The sequence below is a fragment of the Schistocerca americana genome, chromosome X, assembly GCF_021461395.2.
Source record: "Schistocerca americana isolate TAMUIC-IGC-003095 chromosome X, iqSchAmer2.1, whole genome shotgun sequence".
NCBI lineage: Eukaryota > Metazoa > Arthropoda > Insecta > Orthoptera > Acrididae > Schistocerca > Schistocerca americana.
The window spans coordinates 739,012,339-739,022,837 of record NC_060130.1 but is presented as its reverse complement, the minus strand read 5'-3'; the positions used below and the strand labels follow the sequence as shown (position 1 = coordinate 739,022,837).

Genomic DNA, 10,499 nt, shown 5'->3' with positions numbered 1-10,499 from the left:
CCTCCCTGGGACACTTCGTGCACTTTTATGGGAAATACCTCAGGAGCTATTAAATCAAGTTGAACAAGTCTCTAAGTACACTTTAACGAAGGTCACTGCATAGTAGTTTGCTTCAAGATGTGTCATAAATAAATCGTTAAACAATTTACAGGACGGATTTCACAAATTGAATATACTATGGCACAGTAGGAAATATTAATTAAAACTGCAGATCAACATTGCTTTGGAAGATTTGTGCACATAAATAAATTAGGAAAAAGTATTTGACACCTCCATACACTGGCAAATATTGCTTTAAACCATTTGTTTCAAATATACTCGCACACAAAACACTGCACTTAGTTGGAAAATTATGTATACCTGTGCCGAAATGCGTGGCAGCCCCCTCAAATGTAGAGTTTCGGTATCCACTGCCTGTCGCCACTCGCGAGCATAGCAGTCTTCCCATGTGCATGTGGAATGGAAATGCTACATGTAAAAATAAATGACTGCAGATACATTCGAAAGTATATCACGCAGGAATATTGTTTATAAATTGAAAACTAAAATAAATGAGTGCAAATACAGCGTGTCAAAACTCTAAAGGCGATCCCACTTCATGTAAAAATATTTTAAGTGCGCTAGAACAGTAGTTTGCTACATGAGACACTGTCATAACCTGATTCACTCGAAGCGACGCATCTGCCAGCGGCAGCAGCTCGCCACAGAGTCGACTGGCGAATAAAGTGGGGCCCTCTGGCCAGATTAATGAGCGTGTCCAGCACAAAGAACGGAACAGCGGAACAAGTGGATATTTCCAGAGTGCGCCAGCCACTGCAGAAAAAAGTGCACGTAATGTGTGGCAGGCAGACCAGTACCAACTTGTCCTGCGTGCTCAGACCAGCAATAATCAGCAGGTGAGGAGGAATGCAGCACTCCTATTGGCTCTCTGGGTGAAATGGTCAGTGGAAGGGGTAGAGGTTATACAAACTCTCGTTGTGGTGGAGTCACTCTCATTCTGCCACCGTCATTTCGCCAGAGAGGTTGCTTGTGTGTGCTTGTGTCAGACATTTTTTTGGGAAAAAATTGGAGCGCTCCAGTTCTTTCGACAGCATAAGCAGCGATAGAAGCAGCAAACGTCTTCGCCAGCATAGCCTGCATGTAAGTTAATTGTTCTATTCATTCAATTTACTTGGGTGCCCCATAATTTTAGTATCCCTCACAGAAACTGTTTAGGTCGTACTCGGTAGAGCCGTACCTCTGCACTACCGAGCTTTTGAATGGTTTGCTGCTGTAATTTTACTGTGTGAAGAATTTTTATTCTGTAGCTGGTATTAACAGTCCTTCTTTTTGTTTCTTGTCATTGCAGCCTTCATCCCTGAGATGTCAGATCAGTTGCACCGCCAACTGGAGACTGAGAGACTGTTCCAGCAACAGCATCCTCAATAATATTCGAGGCGGCGCAGCAAGAACGTAAGTGCATTTATTTAATTTTTTTAATAGTATGTAGCTACTAGGTGCCAATGACCTTACCGCAGTGGTAACACCGGTTTCCGTCAGATCACCGAAGTTAAGCGCTGTCAGTCTGGGCTAGAATTTGGATGGGTGACCGGCCGGTCTGTCGAGCGCTGTTGGCAAGCGGTATGCACTCGGCCCTTGAAAGGCAAGCTGAGACGCTACTTGATTAAGAAGGAGCGGATCTGGTCTCGTAAACTGACATACGGCCGGGAGAGCGGTGTGCTGACCACATGCTCCATCATACGCTCATCTAGCGACGCCTTCGGGCTGGGGATGACACGGTGGCCGGTCGGTACTGTTGGGCTTTCATGCCTGTTGGGCGGACTGGTATGTAGCTGCTACAGAAATTTTTTTTTTGCTCACGTAATGTACTGTAGTTGTAATGATGAGGGCTGGAGAATGTATATACTTTTTTTTGGTAACATGTTATATTCAATTGTATAAGATATTTTATTTGTTTTTCTAGGTGTTTCTATGCATAAGGAAGGAGACATAGAGATATGTGTCGAGGCTGAAAGTCAGGAGCCATCGATTCAGTCTTGCAAGTAGCAGGATTAGATTTTCAAATTCAGGGTGTGTATTTCATACACAAGTAATTTCAGTGAACTAGAGAATACGATTTTTTGTTTGTGTCTCAGTTAGTTAAAGAATACGATTTTCTGTTTATATTTTAGTGAGCTCAAGAATATGATTTTAGGTACGATTTCCGTGTGTATGTCTCTAACATTTTCAAGAAATAATTATGTTCAATATCATATTGTTGTAGGTAGTGTCAGTGAGCCGTATATGTGGCTTGGGTGAAATACTGGAGTGTATATGTGAGATGGTGGCTGCTGAGAAATCTGAAGGGCAGCGCCATCTCGACCTTATGGGTAAGGGGGACGAAATACTGGACTGGGTGGGAGAACTACTAGAAGGCTCGACTGAATGGCTCAATCCTTGAACCCAGAGGCAATTATAATGCAACTGTCGTCGTTACAACAAATAATTATTATTCTGGAGTATTGTAATTTGTTTACAGCACATAATATTAAAAAATCTTGAACATTGTACTTTAGTTTTTTTCGTAAGATACAAAAATCTTACAGAGGTTCCACAGTCACCACTAGCACCACGACAGCTAGCTGTGGCGTGGGTGCCTAGAGCAGTGGTTGTTGGGGCAGGAATGAAACACGTGCCTGAGCGGCATGCACTGCCATGCAAAGCACCACTCATGGCTGCGCGAGAGGCAGAGCAATCAGATGCAGCTGCAGCAGCATTGGCCTTCACGCCATTGCGTTCCCTCTGGCTTCTGTGGGTTCCTTAGTCAGAAGAAGAAGAACAGCAATGATCTCTCACTCCCCAGGCTGGGGGTGGTGAATGTTCCAGCATGCAGTAACAGTATCGCTGGACACTGTCACTGCAACCTGTGTTCTCCCACTGGATCTGACCACTGCCACCTCCTTCTATGCTGGCTCCAACTGTCCACCCTTGGGGGCAATGAATGGCGCCTCCTCCCCAATGCCGTCATCCACTGGGTGGACACAGTCATCTCCTAGTTGAAGTGTTAATGATAATGAACCTACGGCTAGTGGTAGTGCTCTCTCCTGTCCTGGTAGTGAAGGACATCAGATTACCAGTGTCATGACCCCTCTAGAACACTTGCGGTTGCTAGGGCCTCTGAGGGGCAAATCTCTTTCACTAGAAGTGAGAATCCGGCTGGAGGGAATCATGACCCAGTCAGATTTCTAGAAGTGTGTCTCCTGGTGGTGGAGGCAGAGCCCTAGATGAACCGAGATTTAATGCCATTAAATGCAATGCACTATTCTGCTGTGAGTTGACTCAAGTTCCCAAGCAGCAGAGCCCTGCTGAAGAGATATGCCTGCACTACATCTTGAGTGATAATGGCATTATATCTCAGAGCACGTCAATCAGTGAGTGGTATCGTGAATCCACCTTAGGTGCTATACTCGCCTGGTTTTCCGAGATGGAAGTTACAGGGTCAGATAAAGCACTCAGCCAAACACCACACCTCGATATCCATTTTCATGACTATGACCCGTTGAAGGGAAGGTCCACTTATATCGAAATCCCTGAGGATATTAAGAACAAGCATACATTTATTAACGTTCAAAATAAAGAGGACAATGCTTGTTTTGCACGGTGAGTTCTGGATTGTCAGAAAAATTAGAAGAAACATGAGCAGCGCGCATCTCGATATGGAACAGGTCTTAATATTTGAGGTTGTTAGAACTTTGATAGTATCGAGGATCCTGTAAAGATGCAGGACATACAAAAATTTGTGACACAAAGTCCCAGAATATCAGCTCATATTCATGGTATGAAGAAGCAGAAAAGCGAGCCGGATAAAGTTGATGGTGATGATGATGATGATGATGACAACCAGCAACAGAAGCAGGAAAAGCTCGCCATAATTGAACCACTCCATTTTTTCGAAATATACAGGTGAATGTGGTTTTTATGTAAACATACTGTTCATGGTAAGTGGCGTATTTGTTTCAGGTGTATAAATGCCTTTTCGGAAGAAAAGTGTTTAAAAAGGCATCTGAAGGACTGTGAATCCAAGGAACTGGTAGTGTTATTATGCCTTCAGAAGATAACAAGTTCATTAAATTCAAGAACGCTCATCACCAGAGTGCTGTCTGTCTATTGTATATGCTGACTTCGAATGTCTCCTTGCCCCTATCAGACGCTGTGAAGGGAACCCCTAGCCTCACATACCACCTTCATGCAAAAAAACATGTACTGCTTGTGGCAGTGTACCAACTTATATGTTCGTACAGTTCAAGTCTTAACTGCTATGAATCTTATGCCAGTGATAATCCTGCAGTTTGGCTGCTCACTGTGCTTGAAAAAGTGTCATAGAATAGTGACAGACTTCACAGCACCAACATTCCCATGACCGAATCGGAGGAGGATAAAAAGTTACACAATGATGCGGTCACCTGTGATATTTTTGGCCTGCCATTAGATAGAGCAGCTGAAACTCTCGGTAGATATCATTGTCCTCTTACGGGGAGTTCCATGGTGCAGCTCACAATGCATGCAATTTGAAGTTAGCATAACACATACCCGTTTTTTTCCCACTTTCTAGTTGAGCAGTTGGCTAATTTCGGTATGGAGAAAGATTAGGTTAGTGTCCCGCCTGAGAATGTTGAGAAATATATTTCATTCTCGAAATGAATTATGCCAAAAATTACAGTCAACTTCCTTTACTCTTTACATTTCATGAAGACTTTACTGTAGAAACATGATGAGACTCTTCCTCAGGCGGGTATGTATACCCCAATGAGAAAAAGTTTCATCTTGTGACTAGGAAAGGAGTTTTCCCTTATGAGTGTCTGGATAGTAAGCAAAATTCTACAAAACCAGGCTATATGACATATCTGCATTTACCAGTACTCAACAGGTGATGCCATAACTAGTGTAGATAATGAGCATGCTGTGAATGTCTGACAGGAGTTCAACATTCTCAGTTTGGGTGAATACGCAAGACTATACTTGGACACCGACACGTATTTGCTTGCATATACACTCCTGGAAATTGAAATAAGAACACCGTGAATTCATTGTCCCAGGAAGGGGAAACTTTATTGACACATTCCTGGGGTCAGATACATCACATGATCACACTGACAGAACCACAGGCACATAGACACAGGCAACAGAGCATGCACAATGTCGGCACTAGTACAGTGTATATCCACCTTTCGCAGCAATGCAGGCTGCTATTCTCCCATGGAGACGATCGTAGAGATGCTGGATGTAGTCCTGTGGAACGGCTTGCCATGCCATTTCCACCTGGCGCCTCAGTTGGACCAGCGTTCGTGCTGGACGTGCAGACCGCGTGAGACGACGCTTCATCCAGTCCCAAACATGCTCAATGGGGGACAGATCCGGAGATCTCGCTGGCCAGGGTAGTTGACTTACACCTTCTAGAGCACGTTGGGTGGCACGGTCCTGTTGGAACAGCAAGTTCCTTTGCCGGTCTAGGAATGGTAGAACGATGGGTTCGATGACGGTTTGGATGTACCGTGCACTATTCAGTGTCCCCTCGACGATCACCAGTGGTGTACGGCCAGTGTAGGAGATCGCTCCCCACACCTGTGTGCCTCGGTCGTATGCAGTCCTGATTGTGGCGCTCACCTGCACGGCGCCAAACACGCATACGACCATCATTGGCACCAAGGCAGAAGCGACTCTCATCGCTGAAGACGACACGTCTCCATTCGTCCCTCCATTCACACCTGTCGCGACACCACTGGAGGCGGGCTGCACGATGTTGGGGCGTGAGCGGAAGACGGCCTAACGGTGTGCGGGACCGTAGCCCAGCTTCATGGAGACGGTTGCGAATGGTCCTCGCCGATACCCCAGGAGCAACAGTGTCCCTAATTTGCTGGGAAGTGGCGGTGCGGTCCCCTACGGCACTGCATAGGATCCTACGGTCTTGGCGTGCATCCGTGCGTCGCTGCGGTCCGGTCCCTGGTCGACGGGCACGTGCAGCTTCCGCCGACCACTGGCGACAACATCGATGTACTGTGGAGACCTCACGCCCCACGTGTTGAGCAATTCGGCGGTACGTCCACCCGGCCTCCCGCATGCCCACTATACGCCCTCGCTCAAAGTCCGTCAGCTGCACATACGGTTCACGTCCACGCTGTCGCGGCATGCTACCAGTGTTAAAGACTGCGATGGAGCTCCGTATGCCACGGCAAACTGGCTGACACTGACGGCGGCGGTGCACAAATGCTGCGCAGCTAGCGCTATTCGACGGCCAACACCGCGGTTCCTGGTGTGTCCGCTGTGCCGTGCGTGTGATCATTGCTTGTACAGCCCTCTCGCAGTGTCCGGAGCAAGTATGGTGAGTCTGACACACCGGTGTAAATGTGTTCTTTTTTCCATTTCCAGGAGTGTATTTTTGAAAATTTCTGGAGTGTATGCATGGCCAACACTCTCTGGACTTCAACTTTTATTACATGGCACCTGGGTTGTCTTGGGATGCAATGCTCAAGGAAACGTGGCACAGCATCAAACTTTTGACGAATGCTGATATGCTTCTTTTCTTTGAGCGCGAGATTCATGGGGGACTTTGCCAGTGTATCCATAGTAGCACAAAGGAAACTAACCCAGATGTGGGTGCAGGGTTCAACACATCCCTTGATTCAAGTTATATTCTATATTTGGATGTGAATAACTTATACAGGCACGCCATGCTGCAGCCACTGCTGATTGGTGGGTTTTAATGGATGCCGAAAAACAAGGTAGAGGGATTAGGTGGCAAAATACTGTGTCTGTCGACTGATTATGATGTAGGGTAGGTATGTGGAAGAGGCAGACCTCCTATACCCCGTTAATATGCATGAAATGACAAGTGACTTACGTTATGTTGAGAGCAACAAGTTCTGCAAGGAAACTGATGACTACTACTGGACACAAGCAGAGCTATATAATTCGTTATCGTAGTCTCCAGCAGTGTCTCAGCTAAGGTATATGGAGCTAGTTAGAATCACCTGGGCTATTTCCTTCAAGCAGCCCCCTGGTTGAAGAAGAATATTCAATTAAACACCGAAAAGGGAGCGGGCGCGACTAATCATTCCGAAAAAGATTTTTGTAACTTGATGAGTATTTCCACATTCAGTAAAACCACACAGAATGTAAGAAATTAATGTTATATTTTGATTAGGACCAAATGGGGGGAGGGGGAATTATGGCATAAGAAACTGTATTGCCAAATTTTATGTGGGTCACTATTTTCAATGATAACTTTGTTGCTGTGGAGATGTCCAAGGTTTCAGTAGAGTTTATGAAACGTATATCTATTTGGGGAAGTGTATGTTGGACATCTTCAAACTCCACAAGTACCAGTTCCACAATGAGTTTGCTAAAACGTATTTATTGGTACCAAAGTTACGTTATATGGATGCAGATATCTTCATCTATTGGGTGAAGAACTGGGATCCATATGAAGAAACGAGGTGTCATTGCAATGAATTCTGCACATCTGGATATGCAGGCAATAATACTTACGGTATTTTTCCTCAGAACAAGAACGTTATTGGCTTAATGAAGGATGAGGCGAATCGATTCCCGATTGTGGACATTGTGTGTCCAAGATTCAAAATGTATGCATATCATACGATAGATGGGGCCACCCAGAGGCGAGCTAAGGGTGTGTGCCATGTGACATCACATGTCCTCACAGCTGAAGACTACTTGCATTGTCTGGACGTTTGTGTTCGTGGTGTTCCACCACAACCTCTGCATATGGTATGGCAAACTAGTATTTGATCACGAGATCGCAAGGTGTATGCTGTGCTGCAGTTTAAAATTGGATTGTCACCTCATGACGATAAAAGAGCCATTTGTGATGACAGGATCGAAACCCTCCTGTACTCACACTGTTTGCTCAAAGCATGAGAGAGGGCGTGGGACTCCGATGGTGTGACTGAGTGAGTGAGAGAGAGAGACAGAGACAGAGAGAGAGATGCAAGAGAGAGAGAGAGAGAGAGAGAGAGAGAGAGAGAGAGAGAGAGACTGGCTGAGTGAGAGTTCGTGCCGAATAGTATGGCTTTCTTATTGTAGTGTAAATATTGTATGTGTTTTATCTATGGTACGCTTGCATGTGTGATTACTTACGTGTTTGTGTGTATGCATATGAGTGCGTTTAAGTGTGGATGCCTGTGTAAATATGTATGCGTGTGTGTAAATACATTCAACTTATTTTTTTAATGAGTAGCATGAATATACATAAGCACCATGTGCTGGAAAACTTTAAAAATTATAAAGAAGCTAAAAAATTGCACAAAATATTTAGAAAAAGTTTAGAAATTGTAGAAAAATAGTTTAAAAAGTTAAAAAATCGTAACTGGAGTAAAAATATAGTTTTACAGTATCTCTCTCTTTTGCACTTCACGTTTGTGTGTGATTGTGTGAGTGCATGTGTAAACAGAATAGTTTTTTAGTTTCACCTACCACTAGCTATCCAAGTAATACTAGTTTTAATTGTGAGTTCAACCAAGTTCATTTTAGTGCAGCTATTTGGGATAGATATTTTACAGCCACGCACTTCATTGTATTATTAAATTATTTCAGTTGCCTCAGGTGGAAAATGTTTAGAACCACCAACTTCAACATATAAATTAAGTCTTCTGTTTGGGTGGAATTTCATTAATAATTGTAACAGTGTTACTGTAAGTAAAACTGTAACTCTGCAATAGTTGCAGTCAGTACTGCAATGTAATGTAGAAATTTTCACCCAGTACTGTTAGTGATATAGGGATATTTAATCAGTACCGCAATGTGAAGTAATTTCTTTTCAACCAGTACTATTATTTTTAAAACCAAGAACTGTGAATGCGTTTGTGTAAAAATTTCACACAGTAATAAGAACTGTGAATTTTTAAAGCAGTATTAATTCGTATATTGTAAAAACAAGAAGATTTATGAATGTAAAGTAAAATTACTGCTGTGAATATTTATTTCTGAATAAAAAAAGTTGTTTTGCACGATGCACAGGGTATTAGTTTGAAGAACGAGGAAGTTGACTTTTAAGATGCAGAAAAACAAAATAATGAAATAGTGCCATGCGACTTTGCCTATCGTGCTGCCTGTCTTTGGTAATGGGAGCAGATATCACGTGCCTGTGTATGCTTCCAAACACATATAGCACACAGGTCTAAAATTATATTGGCAGTGCATGAGGAAAATCACAGGCACAGTGTTTGAGCTAAACTACATGGATCAGGGTGAAATCAGTAAACATACTATGTCGTAAAAATTCATTTATTTCGTATCCAACTTAAGTATAATTTTACATTTTCACAAGCAGACACAGCAGCACTATTTTCACACATATTCTTCTTGAGTCGATGGAGAGCAGGATACCCACAGAACTCCAGGTCTTGAATAGCAGCAAACTTGAAGATTCGACGAATCCATGAGATTTTCTCCTTCCCCTTCAAGTAGATGATGGTATCCGTGTGGTCGAATAATCAAAGCAACGTCACCATATCTTTATAGGGTATCCCAGGGTGATCCATTGTAGAAATGTGTTAACCGCTTTGGGCTCTTCCGTGTTTTAGCAAAGTTCACATTGAAAGATCTCGATGATGCAGTGTTTGCTGAGAAAGCTTCTATTATTCTGGAATCTTCTGTGTACCCTATGAATGCAGTATCTTTAAATATGAACTGTTTACGCTCATTATCATAGAAACCCTGAGTGTCTGCAATGATGTTCACACCTTGAGATACCACTGTGGAATGCTCTAGTTATGGCGCAGCATCGGTTCATTTATACAGCTTGTTGCACAATACTGGTGAGCAGGCAGCAGTTGATGACACGATTATGTAGAACTAGAGCTTATGCTGCAATGTGTTCAGGGAAATTTTCCAGAGATTCAAATTCAATTCATAAATCTATAGATCCAGATTTAATTGTCTCGTTCTGTTTTGAGCAGTCTATTAGGATGGGCTTCGTGATAGCTCCTTGAATTTTCATAGACAGAGTAGACATCTTCTTCTTGTTCTTCTTCCACTTTCGTAGTAAGAAGCACGGAACCTCACATGCATGCCAAATGCTAGGCTGCATACATTTTCATCCCATTGCAGAAGTAAATTATCATTTAAGTAGAATTCTGAATTCAGTTAGGTTGTGGCATCAGTTAACTTGCAGTTGTCGAATACAGTGGAATCAGGTGCTATATTACCCATTCTATCAGTCTGAAATGAAAGTATGATGAATCTTCGAGTTTCCAGCTCAGAGAAGGTTTTAACAGCCCATGTTTGCCTGCTTGCAGTCGGTAGCGCTGGGTACTCGAAAACATTCCAAGAGCAGAACGTTAGTGATAGATATGTACTGGCATTTAGAACGTTTAAAAGCTTGAAACGCTCCCTGTCTGATACACTGATGTCAGGCATTTTCCGTATTATCTTGCACATTGTAATCATGTTCTCCCCTTGAGCTTCATGAATGTATGAGTTATTATCCGTCACACTCTGTACCA

The 10,499-nt window shown here is 43.4% G+C and overlaps 1 pseudogene; it reads left to right on the top strand.

Annotated features, from left to right (window-relative positions):
- Window positions 1-1,498: 1,498 nt before the first annotated feature.
- On the top strand, window positions 1,499-1,616 carry LOC124556915 (annotated as a pseudogene).
- The last annotated feature ends 8,883 nt before the right edge of the window (window positions 1,617-10,499 follow it).